The sequence below is a fragment of the Anas platyrhynchos genome, chromosome 2 (genome assembly GCF_047663525.1).
Source record: "Anas platyrhynchos isolate ZD024472 breed Pekin duck chromosome 2, IASCAAS_PekinDuck_T2T, whole genome shotgun sequence".
Classification (NCBI taxonomy): Eukaryota; Metazoa; Chordata; class Aves; order Anseriformes; family Anatidae; genus Anas; species Anas platyrhynchos.
This window is the reverse complement of record NC_092588.1, coordinates 50,038,889-50,063,671: the sequence shown is the minus strand read 5'-3', so window position 1 is coordinate 50,063,671 and position 24,783 is coordinate 50,038,889. Positions and strand designations below refer to the sequence as shown.

The 24,783-nt window shown below is 41.4% G+C and overlaps 1 long non-coding RNA gene across 4 annotated transcripts; it reads left to right on the top strand.

Annotated features, from left to right (window-relative positions):
• LOC106014415 (uncharacterized) lies at positions 1-24,696 on the top strand. Of its 4 annotated transcripts, XR_011807552.1 has the most exons (5): positions 1-57; positions 401-499; positions 16,678-17,159; positions 17,826-18,041; positions 20,286-24,696. It is a non-coding gene; the product is annotated as an uncharacterized lncRNA (long non-coding RNA). The 4 variants fall into 4 exon arrangements; XR_011807553.1 differs by lacking the exon at positions 16,678-17,159; XR_011807551.1 differs by lacking the exon at positions 1-57 and having other exon boundaries at positions 114-499.
• Positions 24,697-24,783: the final 87 nt, after the last annotated feature.

Here is a 24,783-nt window from a genome sequence, read left to right as displayed (position 1 = left end):
AGAGGATCTTTGTAGGGAAGCTGGGATCTGACATGGTTTGGTTCCTGCCATTGTGTGGTATGTACCTTGGGCTGATGGGAGCAAAGGGAACACTGGGACACCTGTGCCTTCAGCTGCTCACCTGCAGCCCAGGCCTGCCATGGCAGCTCACAGCTGCTCTGCTGTGTGCTGTGGTTTCCACCTACCTGGGGTGGTTGGGCTTGGCTAGTAAAGACAGAGATTTTTTTTTTTTTTACAAATGGGAGCTATGGAGATCCTGTATGGCTTACTGAAAAGTTTCCCTGTGCTTCATTCCTTGGGTTTTCACTAAAATTATTATTATTATTTTTCTCTACAAAAATTTCACTTACAGAGCTTTCTTTTTGTTTGTTTGTTTCTCTACCTCTTTTTCTCCTAAAAGTATACTCATGAAAACTACTAGATTGACAATGGCAGAGAATAAAGTTCTGGGCGGGGATTGCATCTGTGAACATCTCAGGAGACAGGCAAGGAGCTTCAGGTGAGTAGGCTTAGTCTGAGGGCATTATAGGACATCCTGCTGTACAGATGAATTGGCCTGGGTCTGTGCCATCTTGGTGATACACTTCACAAAGTAGACCTGTCCAAAACGTGGTTTCGTTACTTGAGAAACCTATTACAAAGCAGACTTGAATTTTCAGACTGGAATCTCCCACGTTCTTGGTTGGTGTTTTTGTTGACCATTTCTGAATCTCCCAACTCACTACCAATAAATCAATAGATGCTGAATTAAAAGGTGTTGATTTTGGCAACCAGGATGTTTTAAAAACAGAAGGGATGTTCATAAAAGGTGCCCCAGCATGAAGAATGACTTGGAAGCATTGATGGGAATTATCTACATTTTTTTCAAAGCAGATCTATGTGGTGATCCATACCACACCTTTTAAACATCCTTAGATTTGCTCAAACATTTGCACTGTGGAGGGAGAATTTTGGGGCTATTTTTAAAGTTTACCTAATATTTTCTGTTGATAAAGTCTATTTACTGGATCACCAAAACTGGCTGTTTGCTTCAGGCTGATCAGATCCAGGCATTGCTGTATTATAAATATAATGAAGGGATGTTTTGGAGTGTTTTATGAACTTTAAGTTTTACGTGTTCTCATATAATTCCTTCTGAAAGATCCTAGGTCAATGTAAGTCTTGCTTTTTGGTGTGCTTCTTTTTTTTTTCTTTTTTTTTTTTTTTTTCCAGAGGTGATGCAGTGTGTGACAGGTGAGGGGGTGAGGGCCTCCATCTCACTCCAGCTTCCTGCTGTGGGGCTGCTGAGAAGAGGGAGCTCACAGGGGTCTGAGCACTGCACTGTGTGTTCTCTCTTTGTTTTCTAAATACATTATATCCTATGTTTACAGCAGTTCTCTGTGCATAAGCTGTAGCCAAATGCACTCTGGCCCTCTCTCCATTACCCGTCCATGATATGTTATCACCTCTGGTAAAGACATTATATCCCAAATTAGGGGGAACATCTTGTCATTTTAATATTAGCAGATGGACGCTGGGAGGCTTTCTAGAACAACTAAGACATTTCTTTATTTTTTATAATCTTCATTATTTATTTTCAGTGTGTTCTTACTGTTGTATTGATATAATTTTGTAGCCACCTTGTGAAGTTTCTTATGAAAAATACGGGAAAGAAGACCTTTGATAAAAGTTAGCTTTGTGATTTGGGCATCTAAAATGTTCTTTAAAACGTATCACAGGTCAGATTAATTGCATTGCTAATGCTTACCCTGGACATGTTGTTTGTCATAGTAGTAACTCACACTGCTGGACTGTTAAATCCTTGAAAAAATGGAGCGACCTCTTTTCAGCGGGTCAAATATATTATCTTTATAAGAAAAAGCGTCATTGTTTGTTAAAAGTTGAAGTTACAAGTGAGAAAATTGCACATGCATCAAAGAACCTTCAAGCAGGGGAAGACCTTAGTAATGTCAAGCACATTTACAGTAAAGTCGGTTAAATGTGAAGCCTTTTTAACCATACCAAGGCAAAATATGGTATCTAACAAAAAGGCATTTGTCTGAAACATCCACCATGAACAACAAGAAGTAAGAGCTGTGATGTGTTTATGAAGCAAAATTGGAGAACAGCTGTGCTGAGTATGTAGAGGACAAGTTGGTATGGCTGAGCTGGAGCAATTGGTTGGGCTCTCCATCTTCTGCCAAACTCTGTGTCTTTCTTGTTTAAGTATTAAAAGCGAAGCTCTTAATTTCAGAGTAGTTCTTCACTTATTATATGTGAGACCCTTTCCTCTGCCACACTTTGCAGAGCACTAGCAAAAAAAGAGAACAAGTTTTCTCTGTGGGGTATGGAACAAAGCAGTCATAAAGTCCTGGGTATTTTTTTTTATTTACTAGTTTGCCCCCAAAGTCTAGTAAGGGTAGGTACCCTATGAAACCCATGCCCCAAGAAAAAATCATTTTATTTGGATGCAGTTCCTCTATATGCTGGAGCAAACCCTCAGCTCTTTTCTAAACTACATAAAAAAAACAAAAACACGAAACCCTCAAACAACCCCAAATAATAATAAAAAAAGTTTTCCTTCTCAGAACAGCATCTGTTATTTAGCAACATCTGAATTTCCATAAATAATCCCAGATTTCCCCTGTGCAAAGATGTAAACAACTGTTGTGCACTCAAGTCTCCCCCAGTCTCGCTGCCTTTCTGTGCGAGGAGAGTGGGAGAGGAGGCACTGGGGGGTCTGTAATGGGATCCACACTGGGGCAGGGGTGGGTTGGGGTACGGGTGGCTGCTAGGCCCCTGATGGGTGGTAAAACTCTTTGGCCCTCTGGAAGCTGTCCACCAGATGGGACTTTTGAGATTGTTGGTTGTTTCGAGCAGCTAGACTAGTACGCATATTGGTGATCCTGCCTGGCTTGGCTGTGGGCTGGCGTGGGGACAGGGATGGTGACAGGGATGGGGATGGGAGGATGCCACCCTCCCTCTGACTTGAAACATGAGGCTGAGGGCTATGGTGGGGTCCACCACAAAGCTACTCAGGACTGGAGGCCTCCCACCAGCCCGGTCTCTGGGTTTCTTTAAGATGCTATTTCTGCAGGAGGAGGCAGAGGGGGAACTGAAACCTCTTGGGGTAATTAAAAGACTAGTAATTAAGCAACAAATAATAATGGCACAAATAGAAATGAGAGGCACCAGCTGCTTCATAAACCCATGAAAGTCACAAAGTCTTGCTTGTGATGCCTGCTGTAATGACACTTTATTCTTAACACATGAGCATACCATGCGAGAAAAAATTTTCTTTAAGAGGTTTGTTTGTTCCTCTTGTCAGAATATATTCCTTTTTTTTTTTTTTTTTTTTTTTCCTGCTGGGCTAAAATTACCAACAAATTAAACCATGCCTGTAGCCAGCTTAATCCCTCACCCTCCCCATTAACATTTTATTAAACTGTAAAATGTCAAGATGGTTAAATTTCTTCAACAATTCAGTAAACAGGGACACCACTTTTTTTGTTAGAGTCTTAGAACAGCTATTTAATACATCTTACACATATACAAGAAAATCAATTTCGCTGGATCAACATGCCATTTCACAGTGAAGCTCTTTTTTCTTTGCATTGACCTTGTCCTATGATTATTTCTCTTCCATTCAGCCACATGTGATTGCTCCTGAAGTATTTTCTATGCTTTGAAAATGTTGCAAAAATCACCTCCGCTATTAGTCTCAACATTATTCCTTGATTCTTCAGTGGGTCTATTGCATGCTGACAGCTCTGTTGGGTCTCTCTTTGGAGCTGAAATACTGATCTTACCTCTTACTGTGACTAAGGGTGAGTTATTGTGCACTGAATACACAGGAAAAACCTTGTTGTTGGAGCCTCAGCCCCGTGTAGGGGAAATGTGTACAGACACTGACATTAGCTTTATATCCTAACGTGGCAGAGCAATGTCATCCTGCTGTCACCTGCTGAAGTTGATTTGATTTGAACGAACTTAACATAACCTCAGAAATGCTTTTATGCTGCTGCTTGGATATTTTCGTACCACCTTAAAAAAAATTCGCATACTGACTCTTTATTTTTGCTTTTCCTTTGCAGTTTTATGACTGAATGAAATAATTGACTGAGATAAGCAAAAAGAAAGTAAGAATAATTTAAACACAGAAGTTTGTCCCTTTTGAATACTCTCTATCTGCGTTTAAAACTGTGGTATCCATACATAAATTAAATAACAATTATAAAACCATGTAAATTAAAGTTACTGAAACTCAGCAAGGAAGTCTTGACTTTCTGTGCTAGCCTTTGTTCTTGCCAATGTGACTGACTGCTCAGGAAAACTAATTATTTTGCACTGCTACTTGGAATGCATCTGTGAATAGGACCCCCTACTCTCCTGTAAGCCATAGTAGCTTTTTATCTTCTGGGTCCTGCTGCTTCTCTAAATATTTCTCTTTAATTTGAAGAACTTGTTTTCCTAGAAGAGATTTCTGAGGACGGAACCAGGAGTTACTGGTGTTCAGCTGGACTCTGAGCTCCTGCAGTGTGCAAGAGTCCATGACCAGCAGAAGTGGCTGAGAGCTCTCTGATGCTGTGAGTTAAGATGGGAGGTAAAGGGTATGAATGCCTTCCCTTCCCTAAGACACTGAGCATCAATACTTCCCATCATGAGCATGGTGGAAAGCACACCAACAAGCAATATGCTAAGAAACATATTCTACCTCTGAAAAAAAATAATATATATTTTTAGAAATAATATTTTAAAGCATCATCTACCTTCATTTTTGCTTGATTGCTGCCTTTTCCCCCTGCCTTAATCTCAAAAAGCGAATATGATCTTAAATGTGATCACCGTTTATCTTTAAGAAGGCCTGTGGATTCAGGCTGCTCATTTGGATTTTTGCATGACATCACTTGCTGAGATTTTGGTGTGCCTTATCAACTTAAGAAGTGAAATTCAAGGTTTTGGCTTGGCCATGTGAATAGCTGAATGACATGAGATCTAACTATCAGGGAGGTTACCCTTTTCCCCTCTATGATGGTGCTGCTGTGGGAACAGGCAGAGATGACAAAGCAAGCATCCTCTCCACACAGGGGAAGTCTAGCTGTTTGTGATCTTCCCTCCCTCTCCCCCCCCCAGATTTATTACCTTCATGGTGCACTTCAAAGTCTTTTTCTTTCTCAGGGCTCTGCAGAAGAGGGTGGCTTCCCAATCTGAGGTTGGCCTTCAGATTGGGAACTGTACCCAGTGCTTTCTACTTGAGTGTCTTGGTCTTCCATGGTGGTGAAAGGCATTGCATTTTGTTGTGATGCAAAAGGTGTATTGATGCAGTCTGCATCAAACGCCCTGTGTCCACTGTCTAAAGCAGCAGGGAGGCAGAGGCAGTTAATGTGTGCGTCTGAACAATGGAAGTGTACACATGTGCCTGTGCTGACTGCTTCCTCTGAATGTCCTGCAAGAGGGGGGTGAATCAGAGTTGTACAAATATGCAATTTTGGGGTGATTCTTGGTCGAGAAAGTTCCCTATTAGAGGGAGAGAGAAAAGAACTGGAGAGCAGTCCATGCTCACCCCAGCACTGCTAGCTCTTCTAGGTGACTGAGCTTTGTGAGCTTTGGTGAGTTGTGGTGGCTGACTAGTTTGCTGAAAGGTAAACTCCAGGACATGCACTGGTACAGGATAAATGCTCTGTTATCAGCAGCCTGTGCATTATAAGAGCTCGAGCACTCATCCACCTCTGCTGCCGACAGTGTAGCACGTGCGCCTTCCCATCGGGGCACCAAACCTGCTCCAGCCATGTGCCAGCATTGGTGCTACACTGGGGCTTGGGGCACAAAAATCTGCCCACGAGCTCTCACCGTGCAGTCAGTGCCATCAGCTGCTCCTCTCTGGGCACAGGTGTGGGAGTAAAAGCCCCAGGAGCTGGAGGGCAGTAAGGGACTGTGCTGAGGAAGAGTCATGGCATGGCTGGCAGGGAGGAGCTGTAATGCAGAAGGAAGGGATGGATGTAGATTATAGCACTGAACCACACAGAGCTCAAATCTTCCAGCACAGGCTTGGCTGTAGTGAAGATGTATCTTAATCTTTATCCAATACTAGAGCCAACCCAGAACAGGCTGTTTCATGAGATTTGAAAGTGTTCCACTGCTTTGAAGAAAAAAAGTGACAATAAAAAAATAATGAAGAAAATGTTCTATCCATGAATGAAAAAATGCTGCTCCTCTCAAACACTTCTTCTTACAGGGCATATATGCTATTAATTTGTGCTGATTGGGGGAAAATATTTGCATATTTTGCTTTGAAAACAAATGCTGAGATTGTATGATAGCACTTCTTGTAGCCATGACTTTCCAATTGAAAACTTAAATCGTGATAATCTTTCTGGGAGAATCTTTTCTGAAAAGCCTCCCATCTATATTTTCTTTTCCATGCCTTCCCCAAAACAAAGCCACATAGACTTGATATGCTCAAATTCAGCCCAGCTTTTTTTTTTTTTTTTTTTTTTTTTTTTTTTTTTCTAGCATTTACATGAGTTTTGTGCTTGTGAGCTTCATTCACACAGCTGAAGAGCCCTGAGGAGGGATGGAGGGGTACACCCATTGACTGTTCAGCTAATGAACACATAAACAGATAATAATATATGGCATTTAGGTTGGAAACATTAAGATACTCATGAAGTCTATTGTGCTTTATATAGCTAAACCCCTACTGTTTCTGCGCCCTGTATAACAGCCTACTCCTGAGAAGAAAATGAACACGAGAGGAAAAAGTGATGGGGTAGGAGAGCATCTTGTCAAACCTGATCAGTTTGTGAGCAGGGGGCCAGGAGACAGTGTGGGCTGCAGGTGAGAAGAGGATCCTGTTCAGTTGGCTTAGCTGCATCTGCAGATCTTTAGCAGGAGACTGAGAACACGAGGATTTTCTGAGTGTCCCAAACTCAGAGTCTGGGGCAACATTTTACATACTTATTTGTCAATACAATATTTTCTTCTAGTTTTTGCTGTCTTGGAAATCATTTGGTCTCACAGTTTCTTTTCTGTAACACTACCACTCTCTTTTGTGATGCCTTTCCAAGATCCTCAAACAAAGGCTTCATTAAGGAGAATGAGGTTTCAGCAGTTTGGATAGACCTCCAGGTGCCATGCACTGAATGCAATACTTGCAGATTGGGCTTTTTCTCACAGGTAGGGTTTTCTCTGCTCTGCTGACTGGCTGTAGTTGGTGTGCAGTTGCACAGCCCAAGCTGGTGCTGTCTCCTGCAGTGGAGACAGAAGTATGTGAGACATCTGTATAAATAAAACACACCAACAGGAATTCTTCCATGGCTGCTGGTGACTGAAGTGACACCAGCAAAAGTCACAGCCAGACCAGGACAGATGAGTGAGACTGTGCCAGATGGGGTCTGATCTGCCTCAGCCCTGTTCTTGGTGGATGCAAATACTGCAGTAGCTTCACTGAGTTTGTTTGAGCAAATATTTAGAAATAGAGTTGCTTTAAGCTCCCCGAGGTGCTACTAAATCTCATATTGCAGAAGTTTGCTGTTTACCAGAAACCTGAATGACTTTAAGGCTCCCAGGAGTTCTCTCGCCTCTTCTGCAATGAAGACCTTTCCAGGCAGAGGTGCCCAGAGAATTGCTGCCAAGATCAACTTTCCTACCTCCAGTACGTGCGCAACAGGGAGGAGAGGGCACCTGGAGCTCTGGTGCTCCTGCCTCTGGCTGAGGTACTGGCAGGGTTGTGCTGCTTTATCTCTAAGTCGACAGCAGGGAAGGGGAACATCTGAGGCTCCTGTATGTGAGCCCTAATTGCCCTTAGGCAAATACCATGTCCAAGGAGGGATAAGCCTTCCTTTCCTTATAGGCAGTGCCCCATTTCCACGTAACCTACTTTCTGCACATCTATTGACAGGATGGTGGTGAGACCTTGTGGCCTGGTTCTGGAGCAGAGTTCGCCATTTGAAAGGCCTCATTCTACCCCTGGGGCTCTGGGAAGTGCCCCATCAGGTGCCATCCATGCATGATGTTGGGCCTCATCAATGATCCTGGGCTTTGCTCAGTGGATAAAGGAGTGATTATTCATCACTCACAGGTGCTCGGAGCTGGCGCTGCTGCTGAGACCAGCTCCTTGTAGCAGGTCAGACAGATCTGGACAGCTCATGCTATGGAACATGGCTGGAGTATCAGGGCAAGGCTTTGGCTATAACACAAGACTCAGCTTGTGCTCACTCTTGGGTGAAGACGCCTGTATGGGTAGCATCCTGAGCTTTGTAGAGCTCAAAAGGCCAGTTTATTTTAGTTTCTACTTACATGGAGTTCATTTTCGAGAGGGAGATTCTGATTTTGTCCTGCAGAATTGGTTCAGTTTTTAAGAGCCAGTGTCTTCACTGTTCTACTGTTGTAGTCTCCAAATCTTTGCAGTCCACAGTAGGGTGAGGGCTGTCAGCAGCAAACAGAGGGACTACAAGTGAAAGGCAGTGCAAGGATGAGCTGCCCTTTGCTAACTCTTGTGGCTACCACACGTCTGGGTGATAACAGTGCAGTTTTGGGCTTTCTCAGACCTCACAAGAACATTTGATATCTGCAATGGCCATATTTTTGAACATACTGCAGCTTGTTGCGCTTTCTGTGAGAGAGAAAAAAAAAAAAAAAAAGGAAAAAAGTGGCTGTGCAATTCCTAAATGTTAACGATGCTTCAGTTTGGCAAACACACTACTAGTGATAGTAAGGCTCCTACAAAATGACGTGCAAGAAAATAAAGAACCGCACATGGTTTTCTGTCTTTTGTACATGGGAGGTGAGAGAGCAGCTGGGTATCTTCTCCTGCTTCTCCACATAATGCAGCTTGAAGCTGAGACCTGTCACTACAACCCAGAGAGTGCTAATACATCTATTACGGCCTTCCTGCCTCCATCTCCCAGGCATGCTGATGGTTGATCCCTCACAAAGGTGCTCCTTGGTCAGTCTGATGCCTACCTGCTGCATCCCTGGCTTTTGCAATATAACCCAATGGCCTGTGATACTGGAAGCACTTCGTAGCTATTTTGTGCTCTGTACTGTTTGCACCTGTGCAAAATGGGTTTATAGAGCTGGTAGGCAGATTTGGTGCTGTCTGAGCACCTTGTGGATGACTGCACAGAGAGGAAATCCTGGCAGAGAACAGGGCCTGATCTAGGCCTCTCTTACCTTGAATTCCATGAATTGTCACAGCACAAGAGAAGAAATTAAACCTAGATTTGGCTAGATTTAGGCACTGGGTTTGGAGATGGATTAAGACCTTTCAAAACCCATCTCATCTATCCCATCCCCTCCTACCTACTTTTCTAAGTAAACGTGGTGATCCCATATACTGATAAAGCTCCCTCAGATCTGGGATATCTTTTGGCTGCATCTTTCGTTCCACTGGAAATCTCTCCCTTTCTGCCCTCCCTCCGCTCCACCCCACTCGAATTCTTCAGCTGCAGCAGGGCAAGCAGCCAACCTCATTTCTAAGCGCCTCTTGTCTGAGGCTCTATCCAGATGCTTTCGGAGAGAGGCCTGATCAAAGCAGACAGTGCTGCGATTGAGTCTGGTTGCAGGGAGCTGTGAAATGGTCATGGGCTCACAGGAAAACCCCACAGCTCCCTGCCAGGATTGTTTGATGAGGCTTATCACCAGCAGTGCGGTTGTCCCCAGCATCCAGGATGGCACAAAGGACGGAAAAAGATGAACACAAGCATTCGGTTGGCAATGTGAGAGGGTGGAAAGATTTTGTTTTCTCCATGGCAAGGCTGACTTTTGAGACCTTTCTGTGATACAATTTCTGCTTCCCTTTTTTTCTTTCTAACTGTGACAAGCTGACTAGCTTACTCAGAATTTCCTTGCTGAACGATACGTATAATTTGATGATGAGTATGGCAGCAATAGTAATTATGATCTCCGTATCTACAGAAGAAGTTGCTTTTACAATGGAAAGTTTTTCCAGCTTGTGTTCAGTAAAGGTTATATTCACCACATAATGTCATAGTGTATATCACAGCCTATAAACTCTATATATTCTGGAGCATTTTGAACTGTTACCTGCACACAGTGTTGACAGTTTTCTGAAAGACTTAATACAAAGCTGTACAGCCAGCTGAAGTAAGGTGCACTTGTCCACACTGTAACCCATGTCATATTGATGACCCAAAAGTGGAGTTATCATAAAACATGAAGTGTTTTTCCTCATAAATTAGAAAAAAAAAAAAGCTGGAAGAAATCATTTTCATTTTTTTTTTTTTTCCCATCAAAAATGAAAAAGAAATTCAAGACCCAATTGTGGTAATTTTCTTTCCCTTCTAGCATTCTGTTATGAAACACGTTTACTATTTGTGAGCTGCTCTGGTAAGAGGGCAAGTCATGTAATTCCCATTGAAGGATGATCTCAGGATATGAAAGAATCTAAAGTGAAGCCAGATGAAAAATGGGGATTTGGGGGATTTCCTTTTATATTTCTCCCCAAGTTGCTAGTGTTGTGGAATATGCCTAGATGCTGGTGTGCCTGTGTGTTTTTTGAAATGAGGATGCAGCAGAAGCAGCAAATGGGCAACATAAACTTTGTTTAAACTTGTATAAACAGATAGTTGACTACACGACATTAGAATTTTTAAGCCAAATTCTGAGCCTTCCTAATGCCCAATACTTTAATACTTTCTTCCTCTTTTTTTTTTTTTTTTTTTTTTTTTTTTTTTTTTTTTTAATATTACCACAACCCTGATTAAAAATACCAAGTTGACAAATGATGGTCTGCCAGGTGCACCTCCTACTGCTAACACTTCAGCTCATTCTGCATTTTGTTCAGTATTGGGAAATGAACTACTACTTATCTGGTTGAGGGACTTTGTTCATGTTTTTGTGTGCATGTCAGATGGATATATCTGAATACAGCCTGTGAGATGTATACCATTGTAGGTCTCTTGATTTAAGACTGGTCTCCAGGTAACTTTGAAGAACCTGTGGACTGCGCTGCTGTCCTTCTTGTTGATAGAAGTGTTAGACCTTTGGAAAATTGAGATGTTCCTACATTCCCAAAATCAACACAGTGTTGTTCATTTATGTGACTTCACAGGGGACCCGTGCTGGAGCAGTTTGCTCCTGGAGGATGGACCCCATGGGACGGAGCCGTGTGGGAGCAGTTCTTGAAGAGCTGCTGCCTGTGGGCAGCCCCCGCAGGCTCAGCTGGGGAAGGCCGGCATCCCATGGGAGGGACCCCACGGGGAGCAGCAGAGATGAAGCATCAGGGACTGACCGCAGCCCCCATTCCCTGTTCCCCTGTGCTGCTTGGGGGAAGGAGTTAGAAGAGGATCGGTGGTGGGAAGGTGTTTTTAGTTTGCTTTTAGTTTTTCACTGCTCTAGTCTATTAGCAATGGGCAATAAATTACATTAATCTCCCCATGTTGAGTCTGTTTTGCACATGAAGATAATTGTTGAGTGATCTCCCTGTCCTTATCTCAACCCTTGAGCTTTTTTTCTCATCGTATTTCTGCTCTGTTCTTTTGAGGAGAGGGAATGAGAGCAGTGTGGTGGGGCTTACCTATCTACTGGTGTGAACCCACCACGTCATCTCAGGCCTCTTCACTCTTTCACCCACGCATCTCAAAGCTTTAAAATTTCTCCCCTCAGCCTGCTCATCCAGACTTGCTCTGCTGGCCTCGAGAGGAGAATCAAAAGCACAAGTTGGAGATACAGTCACCAGAAAAACATGGCAAACCAGAGCTTTCCAGAAAAACATGGGAAGCCCTTTCCAGTTTGCTTATTGCTAGTGTGAGGAGTGAACTGTGTTGGGGAGAGGGGAGCAGGAGGGCACAAACAGCAGCAGTACGGTATTTAGCAGGTGTCGGGGAGAGCAGGATCTAATGAGAATCATAGAAACACTTGAAAGCTTTTTAACTCCATCCAGGATTTGCAGGAGCTGTTGATAGGAAACAGTAGTGACCCAACTGACAGTTGAAGAGATGAAAGGAAGCCCTTCGGATTAAATAAGATTTAGGAAATAAAAGGATTAGCGATACACAAAAGCTAGATTTAGGGGTTTATTTAGCCAGTGCAGTGTGGCATGATGGGATGTGGGGCATCAGAAAGGAGATGAAAGACAAAGTAAAAAGACGAATGCGGGAGGTAGTTGGGAGGCGAGGAATCAGCACAACATCTCCAAAAACCCTTCACAAATCTTCTTATAATTGAAAATGGCACAAAAAAACTAGTTTTCATTAGCAATCCTGGCTTCTTTACATAGTAACAAGCAGTGTTACAATGACAAGAAACCTTCTGTGACTTGACTGTCAGCTCAAATCCATGCCACATGAGGGGAGAGCCCACATTTGTCAGCCCATCCACAGTTACAGGTTTGATGTCTGAAGAGGTGAAATCAGACTTATGTAAAAACATCCTCTATTAGATTCATAATTAACTGTGCTTCCACATAGGGGCTGCTGTAGGACCATTCTGGTTTAAGAGATCTCCATTCGGAGGGCTCTAGTGAATTTGGTGTTGGGCACAGAAGTGAGAGGTGAGGATGTGTCAGCGGAGCCAAGAGGACAGAGCGCCTCCAGCAAGCAGCCGCCATGGGACTACATCATTCTGTAGCTGAAAAAAATGGGACTGATGGGTTTCCAGAGCAAAACTGCTGGACTTCTGGCTGAATCATCATCAGAAGACCATTTGTACTATTGGAGGGGTATAGAAAAAACTATACAGTAAAGTGTTTGACTGAATGGTTGTTCACCTAAGGATTACTCCAAAGAGCACTGAAGACAAGAGTGGCTACCAGGGGATTTTGGCTCAGACTTTAAGACACTGTAGTCAGGCAGCTGTTGATGCTCTTGGCTTCTTGCAAGTGCTATGTAGAGAAAATACCACCTCCTCATGCTTTTACTCCACATCTCCAGGATAGTTATGGCTTGTCTAGTATATCAAAGGCTATCAGGACAAGAATGAATTCCACCCTCCTCAGTGTAAAGATTTTTTTTTTTTTTACAATCATAGATAGTCATGACTAGATTAGGAAGGTTTATAAAGTTTGTGGGATGTTGAAATAAAAGTAATCCAGATTTTTCCTGCCAGGGTTACTGGAAATACGTTAGTGTAGAAATGTTTCTTCAGATAATGTTTACTTACCATTTGTTCTGTAATCTTACAGGAATGCTAATAGGGTTACAAAAGGATTCAAATATTAGGGAAAGACATTATTTAGGTTTCCTGGGCATCTTTTGTTTGGCCTTGTTTTGCTATGGTACTTGATGGTTTAATCCCTTGAATGTCCCAGAGTAGTTTTTTCAGTAAACACTGACCTGAGTAAGAAATCAGGATATAAATAACAGTTTTAAATTTTATTTACAATTACTTTGCATCTTTTATACTGCTCTCTGTAAAGAGATCTGCATTCTGGTTGTTTGGCTTTGGATGGAAATGGAAGCTTGACTGAAAATTTATTTGTTCAGTAAAATGCCCTTTAATACCCTGATTATATAAGAAAATCTTTGTAAAATATTTTTTTGCACATAATTGAGTCTTAATTTTATGACTGTTTTAATCCAATTAAATAATAGCAGTTAAAACTTTATTTTCCTAATAAGCTAGTCATCACATTATTAATACATATGCAATATGATGTCCATGCAGACACAATTTTCAAATGTACTTAGATATCTACTTGGTTTTTCCAAAAATCCTAACAGGATGAAGTGTCTAGTTGCCTCTGACTCATGATGCCAGAGAGCATGTCAGCATCTGCAAATGCTCAGATACCCCTGAAATTGGGTTATTCACAGTTTGCCTTACATAACTTTCCTGGGATTTGTGGGGAATCTCTGGGGCACAGGCAGTGGCAAAATCTGCCTCTCCAAGAGCTGACTCACATTTTGTCTTCCTTGCAGTCCCAGACTCCTTGAGCATGTATTCCCACTCCCGTGCAGGTTCAGCCAAGTCCAGCCAGGAGGACAGTCTCTCCTTGGACCACTCTGCAGCACAAACCCCTCCAGGTTTCTGAGCTCTTCAGCCTTCATTGTGCCCTTGCTTTTGAGGGCTTGAATTTACAGCATGCACAGATGTCCTATAAAAGCAGGCTTTGTTCGTATGCCTGAGGAGGAGGTTAGGTCTGGCTGATTTTTTCCTTCTTTTTAAAATCACAATAAATAATCAATCACCAAATGCTGTTGTAGGTGCCCAGGTGGTGCTTTCAGACTCTTCTTGCCCCCATTCCTTCCTTTCCCAGAGTGGATAACCTGGCTAAGTTTAAGTACATGAGTGATTGCTTTAACTTTAATGCAGAACATCCTGGGACACTAATTTTTACATACATGCATGGTTATGATTATCGTTAATTCCAAACTTGCTTATATGAAAAGGTTGCATCATTACTGTGTTTCAAAATTATATTTAAATCGATTGTGCTTCTGCACTGCTGTCTTCTGTCTATGTTGCCTCTCTTCCAATTAGAGTGGATGACATGCTGAAATATTGTTGTGGTAGACTTGAAATTCCTAAAGCAGAACATACCAGAGATTTCAGGAGAACAACCCCCTCTTTTGTTCTACAGCAGATTTTTCTGTTGTCCAAATGCCTCCCTGGTGACAGCCCTCACGAGTAAACAATTTTTTGGTCACCAGCAGCAGGGGCTTACCCAGCAGTTCCTGCTTTCTGTGTTGTACCAGTTCTCCTGCCCCAACTGCTGCTGCTGATCTAAGTGCACTGAATTGAATAGCAAGGAGCTAACACCCCCCTCAGACGCTATCACCCCTCTCAGACACTATCCAGGATCTTTTGTTCAGTCCCCAAAATGAAACTGGCAGAGCAAGCAACAGACATTTCCATGCTAATCCCATATTATAAATAGCCACAAAGGAAGACGGCTAAGGAAATTGCATGTGTTTTTTTCTTATCTCTGGCTTATTCATTCTCTAAACACACTTTTTTCTCCAGGTGATACACATGGTTTAAGCTTAGAAAACCTTACTTCACTTCTGCTGCCTGGTTTTGTTAGTAGGTATTATATTTGAAGACTGTTTTTTTCCCTTCCCTTCCCTTCCCTTCCCTTCCCTTCCCTTCCCTTCCCTTCCCTTCCCTTCCCTTCCCTTCCCTTCCCTTCCCTTCCCTTCCCTTCCCTTCCCTTCCCTTCCCTTCCCTTCCCTTCCCTTCCCTTCCCTTCCCTTCCCTTCCCTTCCCTTCCCTTCCCTTCCCTTCCCTTCCCTTCCCTTCCCTTCCCTTCCCTTCCCTTCCCTTCCCTTCCCTTCCCTTCCCTTCCCTTCCCTTCCCTTCCCTTCCCTTCCCTTCCCTTCCCTTTTTTTTCTTCCCCCTTCCCCACCCCCCGCCTTGGTAAGCAGCAGTGAGGTGGGATGCTGAAATCACATCTCATATCAGCTGGTTCCCTGTGTAAAGGCATCCAGATGAAGCATGTTGGACTCAGACCCTCACTTACGTGAGGTCATTGTGTTGGTTGTCTCAGCCCTCTGCTCAGCTTCGATGTGAGCTGCAATATTTCTATGACTTCAGCCTGGGGATAAGCTAGTGGCCCCGGACTCAGCAGTGGTTCAACATGAATATAAACAAAGTGGAGATTTGCTTTATGCCAGATGAGGTTACTTTCAAGCATACCCACAAACTCGTAGAAAATTGATAGATTTGGTTTATTGAAAATAAGTAATGGTACCAAAAGAAACAGTATTTCAGGCAAAATAATATTTAATGCCTACCAGCCCGTGTACCTTGACCCTGTGATTTCAGTCTGTGGAAGAGATCAGCTTGTATCTCCGTAAATATGTATTGCCAGCTTCATTTTTTTTTACAGATTAAAGGGTTTCTGTACTACCTATTACTGCTGCTCATTTTCAACTTTTTTCCTTAAGTCACAGAGCCAGCATTATGGGGAATTAGATCATGTATCAAATGCATGTCTAAAACTTTGGATAGATGTATTGTTATTATTATTTTATTTTTTGTCCTTGTGGGTATTTATTTTGAAGGAAGTTATGTATAAACTATCAGCCATTCTTAAATGACTAAAGCATTTAACTGCTGCGCTTTGGAGAATAGGTGGTTTGTCTGCAATTACTGAAGGATGGCATCCTATATTTTATATTTTCAAGCCAAAGGCAAGAGAAACACAAGCTTACGTAAAACATGGTGGTGTGGAAGGGATTGTTTAAATGTTCCCAGCTACTATTACCAGTAGATTATGCCAAACTGGGCACATCAAAGGGAGCATAGGAAGCTTCTGTAGTGGTGCAGAGGCAAGAGGAAGGATTTTAATGTAGACAGAGATACACATGACCTGTTTTAGTAGTCATCTCAGTCAGCCCAACTCCTAGGTCTAAGTCTATGCTGAACGTAAAGCCATAATATTTGGAGGAAGGTCTGGCTTACTTCTCTGTGTCTCTGCACGCTGGGGGGAGCTGAGCAACATGTTCTAGAACTGCGTTGATGCTTAGCAATTGGGTTTAACTTTAGCAGTTTGGTTAAGCTTCACGAAGTTATGAAGAAACCCCTTGGGACTGTAGTTGGTGAAGAGTAAAGTTAAAAGGCAGCTATGGAGTAGTATGAGCCTGAAAGCTCCTGAAGGTTCCCTGTGCATCCACTGTAAGAGAAAAGACCTTTCTGGGAGCAATTCTTCCAAATAATAATGAAAAGCTATGAAGCTGTCAGTGCAACCCTTAAAATCAAGGTTGTTTTGAAATGGTAATGTGTTCATTGTAACAGGTAATGGGAACATTACATCTGGCCTTCTTCAGGATGAGTCACACGCTTTTCCTCTTCTCAGAGACTTGGCACCTCTGTGTGATGAAATCCAAATACTGGCTGTGCTTACAGGGCTGAGCAAAACACAGAGCAGATGAAGAGATACAGGTCAATATGCACATCTATAGCTGTTTGCCAAGATGACACGGATCCAGAGGAATGTTTGAATATCATCCAGAAATTGTCATTCCTGAATATACATCCTCTGAGATGACCCTGGAGAATACACACCTGGTTTTCACTTAACCAATTGCAGAAGAGATACCAGCTGAAGAGCACAGGAACACTGGAAGATTTTCAAACAGATCAATGTTGTTGCTAAAATATCCTGGGATTTGGGATACACTGGTCCATATTGTTTCTTTTGCTCAAAAAATAAAAGACACTGCCCTAAGAAACAGGGCATTATGAAATGACTTCAGCTTTGCCATTTTGATGAACAGGTCTGTTCTTATTTTTTTTCACTTGCTTGCTTTTGTTCTTATCTTACATAAGCAATAGATAATTTTTAGCAGTGAATTCTGCAACGAATGATATTTCCTGCAACCAGTGGCCCCTTATCTGGAAGATGATGCTTATGCATAGAAACTCTGGCAGTTTCTGAGGTTAACAATGCAAGATTCTGTCCTCCATATGGACTGACTTTAAATCGGGAGGATAAAACAATGTTTACTAAGCAAAGGTATTTCTGTTCAGGTCCTTGGGAATATTCCACTGCGTAAGACCTGCTATAGTAAAAAATATTTGATGTTTAGTCTAAGTTTTGCCTTTCTCAGAGTTGTCATTATTTCTAGTTGTTGCTCTTTTACTATCCTAACTTGTTATTCTTCTGCTAGCTGTTTATTTCTAACAGATGCTTATAGCCAGTTAACATATGTGCCCTCAGCCATTGCTTAGCTAAGCCATACACACAGCAATTACTCCCTTCATTTTTCCCCCTATCTGAACCCCCTCCTCATCTACTTAACATTTTCTTCGGTTTCTCATGGCTTCTAATATGTCTGCAGAGCTGACTGAAGTATCCTGGGAGTGGCAAATTGGTTTCAAAAATATAAATAAATAAATACAAATACAATCTTTTTTTAATTAAAGCTATTTATTATTTGCAGGGCTGTAGCTTGCGGGGCCTCATTGTTTGGGAATGCTGCATAACAAAAAGAAAGGCCGTGCACTGAGGAGCTTCTGCGAGAAATTTCTTCAAAACCAAACCAAACCAAACCAAACCAAACCAAACCAAACCAAACCAAACCAAATCAACAACCTACTCGGCAGCAAGGAATAGCCCACTTCCCAAAATTGACTTGGTACCTGGCAGCATTCAACAGGTGCGATATTTCTCTCTCTGCTTGGTTGTTTTCCCATCCCCTCTGCTGTCGTTGCTGAGTCTCATTTACATGACTTAATTCAGCAGCTGTAGGTAGACTTGGGCTTGGCTGAGTGTGGCTGTGGCTTCATTTTGAGTTGGGAGCCTCTGCTTGTTTTCAAGCTGGCGTAACTGGCAGCTTGTGGTTAAAAGCAGCTGACAATGAATGCTGCTGTGCTCGAGGCGCTGCATGTGCAGAGGCAGATGAGCCTTGGATTTCCAGGCCAGCAAGCTCTGGTCTCATGCCTGGAGGCTTCCTTTGTTGCTCCAAGGAAGTCGGGGTGTCACCACACAAAGCGCAGCGGGCACCTTGTCCCAATGAGGCTTGGAGCCTGAGGATGGTTCCTCTTCTTGTGGATGGGGATGAGAATGGCGGCTGCAGTTTTGGGATGACAGCAGTCCCCTCAGGAGATGACTCCCTAAGTGTCTGGTGTCCATCCTGTGAGCTGAGATAAAACAGACTGTAGATGAAAACAAGAATATGGTTTAAAGGGCCTTTGAAAACAAGTATGAATAAGCATCCAGAGTAGTGGAAAACACTAACGCAGGTGAGAAGCTTTCCAAGAACAAATGAGGGATGATTTATTCTGTCACTGACATCAGTTACATGTATGTGCATAGGGATCATAGCCAGCAGCAGCTCAAAGGCTTACTGTGATCCACAGGGCCACTGGAGAAACCAAACTCTTAGGTTACATTTCCAAGCAGTCAGCTCTTGTTCTCCAAACACACCTAGACTAAGGAATTGTGATCCCGCAAATGCAGGAATTGGGCAGTCTGCGTGTATAACATTTTCCCAAGAGTTTAAAGATTGCCATTGAGCAGCTCATGTTACCTGTAATTGTTTCCTCCAATGGGAAGAACAAGGTGGGCATTCGCACCCAAATAATACTGCTTTTCCAGTATTAAGTTGGAAAAGGAACAGGAGAATATTGAGAAGCAAAGCTGCAATTTTCTCCAGCATTTTGCTGTCTCCCTTCATTGCATGTCTGCGAGAAACAAACAAGGTATGATGAGTTTCTGTTGGTAACAGTTTGGCAAAATCGGGATACTTCAGCTGAAAGTGCTGGATGTAGACATGATTCTCCACATTTTGGGTCCACTGCATACACAGGGCTCTCTCTGCCTTCAGTTCCACCACTGCTTCAGCCTTCAGTTCATTAGGTTCACTTTGTTCAGCCTGCAGCAATGTGGCTCCCAGATGTGTTTTCCGGTATTTCGTTTATAACTGTGAGGAATCTACAGCATCCAGTCACCCCTGTGTCTGCCTTTTTTTTCCTGGCATTGAAGTTCTTTGAACAGGACATTCCTATTAACATCAACAGTCAAAAATGAAATAAAACTGAAAAACCCTGTCAGGTTTTCATTCTCACCAGAATGATCTTTAAGGTAGAACTTCAACAAGCACTCCGGTAGAAATATTTGCTTGTATGGCTTTGGATTTTCCTCACCACTATGCTAAAACAATTTTCAGCTAACAAGTTATGCTCATAAGCAGTGTGTCTTTAAATTCTTCAGCTTTGTGAGTATCAGTTTCAGTGTTGTAGCTATGATAGTTTTGGGACGTAAATGGTTTATTTATTATACCAACTTATGTAGCTTGGAAAAAAAAAAAATAAAAAGAGCTGGAGGAAGGCTTGTATGGCTGGAAACTTGTCTGTTTTTTCCAGCTATATGAACTTGAAAGATGTTATCTCTCTTACAAATCTTGCCTTGCTTTGTAAGCATGTGGTTGAATAATTATCTTCCACTATTGCTTGGATAAATGGTTTCTAAAGAATTTGGGCACACAAAGTCATCTTTGCCAAATTGTCTAAAGATGATTTCTTAAAAGAAGTGATTTTCTCTCTAAGTTTATTTCACAGACACACAAAAATGCTTTATGCCATATGTATTTCTAAGCCTGTTTTTAAAACATGCTGAATGATTTGTTATAAATTTTCACAGACATAGCAAAAAACTGCAGGCAATTGTTTTTGTCTAAGTCATTTTGAAAAGGTGTCACTATGTCTGACTTCAAAGTGCCTGGTAAATTTAGATCAGAGAGGCAATCAATTTGAAATATTAAATCATGCATAGCATAGAGCATTGGGCAAAATTAAAAAGGGAGGCTGATTAAAAGATCAGAAAAACATAGCTCAAGCAGGACTGTGGGAGTTTGATTTACTTTCTTTTTTAAACTTTTTTTTTTTTTTTTTTTCCACAGGATCTTCCTGTGCCTCCTGCCACCATGAGAAAAGAGCTTCAGCACACTTTGCTTTTGCAGACTTTGCACTTGCAGACTCTCCAGCTGGCTCCTGAAGGAGATTCATGAATTGTGCATCATGCAACTAGTCTGATCTTGCCTACACATAACTTTAATTGCAGTATCTAACAATTGGTTTGTACTCTTAATGCAAAGTATAACATCTCTGCCAAAAGCATCATAAATGATGATAATTCTTGAGTATTTTTTATATCCTTATCCCAGTATTTGAATCTTAACCATGCCTCAGCCTCCCCAGTTTTTGAGAAAGTGTGTTCCTTGTTTTAATTCTGTGCTTTACAGACAAGCACTGTTTAATTTCTGTGGATATTAGTTGTGTTTTATTGCAGTGACAATAGGGTTCAGGACAGGATGAAGAAAGGCCCCCATCCAGTCTTTTCAGAATATGTAATATTTTATTTCCATCAAATCCCAGACTACTTGCCACTTCTCTAATGTTAGTTATTCCAGTCTTTATTAACTTGCTTGACAGGAGAATCCACTTTTTGTCTAAACCTACCTCTACCCTGAAATACCCTCACTGAGATGGTTATTCCTCCCCATCCTTATGAAGCATAACACTCACTTTGCTCTTGGCTGCCCCTGAACACGGAGTTTTTCTCCAAAATATCTGCAATGCCTCACAATCTCTTTCCTCCAACTGAAATGGTTGTCAGGATTTTGCCAGGTATAAGATTAGATTACATTTTGCCTGTCAAAAAGGTGTTTATTGTGTTTTACTTTTTTTTTTTTTTTTTTGTTCTGGTTTGCCTGACCTCATGGTCCACCCTGGCCTGGATGAAGCCCTAAATAACTATATCACCTGTCAGTTCCTTCCCCCATTTTTACAGATATTACAATATATTTGTCAAGCAGTGCACCATTTCAAGGCTCTTGCTGATGACTGCTACACAGAGAATTCATCATTCAACGTTATCATTTTTCTTCTAGCCTCTTTCTGATCTTGTTGTAATTCTTTGCCTTTCTCTCCGTGAGTATGTAATGTTTGTATGGCTCCTTGAAGAGACCTCTCAGGTTGTGTCACCACTTCTGAAGGAAGCTCATTCCAGTCCCACTGATACCACTACCAGCTAGAAGTGTTGTCTTCAAAAGGGCTGGAAATACAACAGCTGTAGTTTTCAGACTCGCCGAGATGTCAGCTGAAAAACGCGTACAAAAGCTCGCTAAAAATATCTGTCAAAAATTCAGTTCATGGCTAAATAACAATGCTGTGTGGGATATACTGAACCCCAGTTTTGAAGCCTGTTTGGAAACCTTTTTGGCCTGAAGCTGACTTCAGGGAGTCAAAAATTTACCTGACATTTATCTTCGTATCCCATCCACTTGTTCTTGCTGCTCCACCACTGCTACCACAGCCTGTTGTCACTCCTATTGTATTTCTTTTCTGTGTGCAATTCTGTCGTCATTCTAACACAGGCAAATTGCAAACTCAGATTCCACTCTTTCCCACTATTATTTCTAGTATGAATATTTGTGAATTTTTGGGCATTTTAAAGTTTGGGATATGTCATGGCACAGTTTGATGAGGTTGACAATTCTGTAGCCTCAAACCACTATTCTGCCATATGGGTAACATTAACCAGGCTGACTTGACTCGATCTTCTTTGAAACAACACAACCATTCTCAATATAAATATTTTCTTTCTTTCTTTCTTTTCTTTTCTTTTCTTTTTTATTTTTTTCTTTTTTTTTTCCACATTTTTGTATGCACAAAAAGACCAGCTTTTTTTTTTTTCTTTCTTTTTTTTTTTTTTCTTTTTCCTGACCAGCTCCTAGTTAAGCTTTCAAGTGCTGTTAAAATCCAATGTACTCTCCAAGGTCTTGTTCTGTGTATTATAATCTCTAATCATCTATGCTTCAGTATTCACAGAAGTGCTAAAACCATTTTACCACCACTTTGCTGGCAAGAACACTCAGAGAGTCTTTCAAAGAATGAAACTTTTCATGAACTACAAATCCAAGGCATTTGCAAGGCTTTTACAAAAACTTGGCATTTAAATGACTGTGTTAAATCCAAGAGTAATTTTCAGATCTACAGTATATAAAATTGGTCCTCTAGCTCCTTGTAAATATCAGCATAGAAGTACAACTGCGAAAAGTCAATTGTCTATATCATAATTAGTTGAAGGTAATAAACTGATATTAAGTGTCACAAAACAGGTTTGCAGAGGAGAAAATGCCTCCACGCTTTTGTCTTTCTTCCAGAATTTTATACAAAATTGAAAATTGGCTTCTCTTACTAAGAATTCATACATTTATGAAAATTATTATTATAATAAAAAAATCCACTCTAGAATAAAAAAAAACTTAGGACAAATGTTTCTCCATGAAGAACAAAGCACGTCATTTTACTGTTTTTCTATACCAAACTTTCAATTTCAAATCTTGCAGAAGAAAGAAGTGGAGGAAAGCAAAGCTTTCCAAACTGAAATTGTGTAAAATGGAAATTTCACATATTTTGTTCTCCGTTTCCTCACAAGAAATACCAGTACACTCAGACCTTATAGAGGAAATAGGGAGGTAGAGACGTATAGGTTTTATTTATGTATTTATTTATTTTTTCCTTGTTATATCTGGCTTTAATTTTCAGAGTAGATCCTAATCTGGAGTTTTTAATGTTTTCTAACTCACTCTATTTTTCCCCACCCTTCTTTAAAATATGAAAAATAGAGATGGACTACATTTCTGATCTCACTTAACTGTGACAGAAGTCTTGAATAAAGAAATTCTACCCAGTGAAAACAAGTGTATATGAGATTGGACTTAAAACCTGTTTTTATTGGACATTTATGTGGCATGGGAAGAATGCATGCAAACCAAGTCCAGCACATTGCTGTTACTCCAGCTTTGGGTGGAGCAAACACGCTTTTGCCTTCATGATTTTACATAAATATCAACAGGGCCTTCCCTTTTCAAATCCCATGAATCTCTCTCAATCTATGAGACTGTGTAAATGCCACAGAAATATCATTCTTGACATTTGATCAACACCAGATAAGAGATTTGAGCCTGTTCTTTATTTATTTTTATTTTTTTTTCTGGTGAGAATCAGATGGGTTTTTCTCAATCATAATCTCAGATGTAGTGTACTCAATGCTAAAATTACAGAAAATCTCAAGGGGGATGAGAGAAGTTACTGAATGCTTATGAATTAGTTATGGTGTCTGGACTCAGCAGGTGTGAAGAGTTTGCCAGCTAATTTGCTAGAGGAATTCATTTTGAGGTCGTTTCTAAATCTTGTGCTGTATTCACAGGCTGTGAGAATAAATCACTACAGAAATATCTAACACCTCACATGTGCACGTGATTGTTTTTATTCCTAATGCTTCAGGTATGGGGAACACTTGTGTGATTATGTTCTGTGCTTCACTGAGGGGAGAAGAGGAGCTCAGTGAATTTGCCCTTGCACAGGAGTCCTCGGCAGAACAAGAGGCTGAGACCAGTTTCCTGCACCCAGTCTGGTGTCGCAATCTCATGACCAGCGTGCTTCTCTTCAGATACTTTCCTTGCATCATTCCTACAGTGGAAATTATTCTGAAGATTTGACTGTAGCTCCCCAATTCTGGTACTGTCATATAGGTGCCAATATACAGCTTGACATGCATCAATGTAAAGACTTGCACACCTGCTTGCTTGACAGATGCCTCAGAGATTGAATCAGTCTTGGAAATATCACTTTGCTGTTCTTCCACGGATGAGAGGTGTGAGAGAAGCCATTGTACAGGTGTGACAGAAAAGAATGAAGCAGCCTCTCTCCTCTGGTAGTGAAATGTGAGCAGTTGTGGTAATTTACTGACATTTTAATCCCTTGCCGTTAATACGGTTTTGGACTGAAAGGATGAAAGATCTCCTGTTTCCTACAGGTTGTAAGCCTAATCTCCAAAGAAGAAATTTATCCACAGCAGACAATATGTGTAATTTAGATATTGATACCAACTTTTATTTGCCTTGTGATTTGCAAGCTTTTATCTTAGAAAGCTTCTGAAATTTAACAAGATGTCAAAAGAGCAGTAGCAATTTAAATTATGGTGTAGGAGCATGACAGCTCTGAAGACAGCCACAGTAAGCTCTTTCTCCTATAAAAAGCATGGCAGAATATTAATCATTCTTGCAAACTGGAGTTGAGTACTTCAGACCAGTGGTATTAACCTCCAAAAGGTGAATGTTGACAGGTGTTTTCTCAGGTCCTGTTCCTCATCTCCACTGTATCAGTCTCTCCCTTTAAACACTGTATTAGAGCTGTGAGCTGTAAACATGTCATGAGCATAACATAACACCATATTACATGTAACATTTTGGAGTGTGAGCACGTCTTAACATACCACATGAAGTTCTCATGGGACAGCACTAGCAGGTTTAGCACTTTTTCTTCATCCTCGTTTCTCTTGTTTCCACAGATTTTTTTCAAAAACCTGAAATAGTAGATTGCTTATGTGAA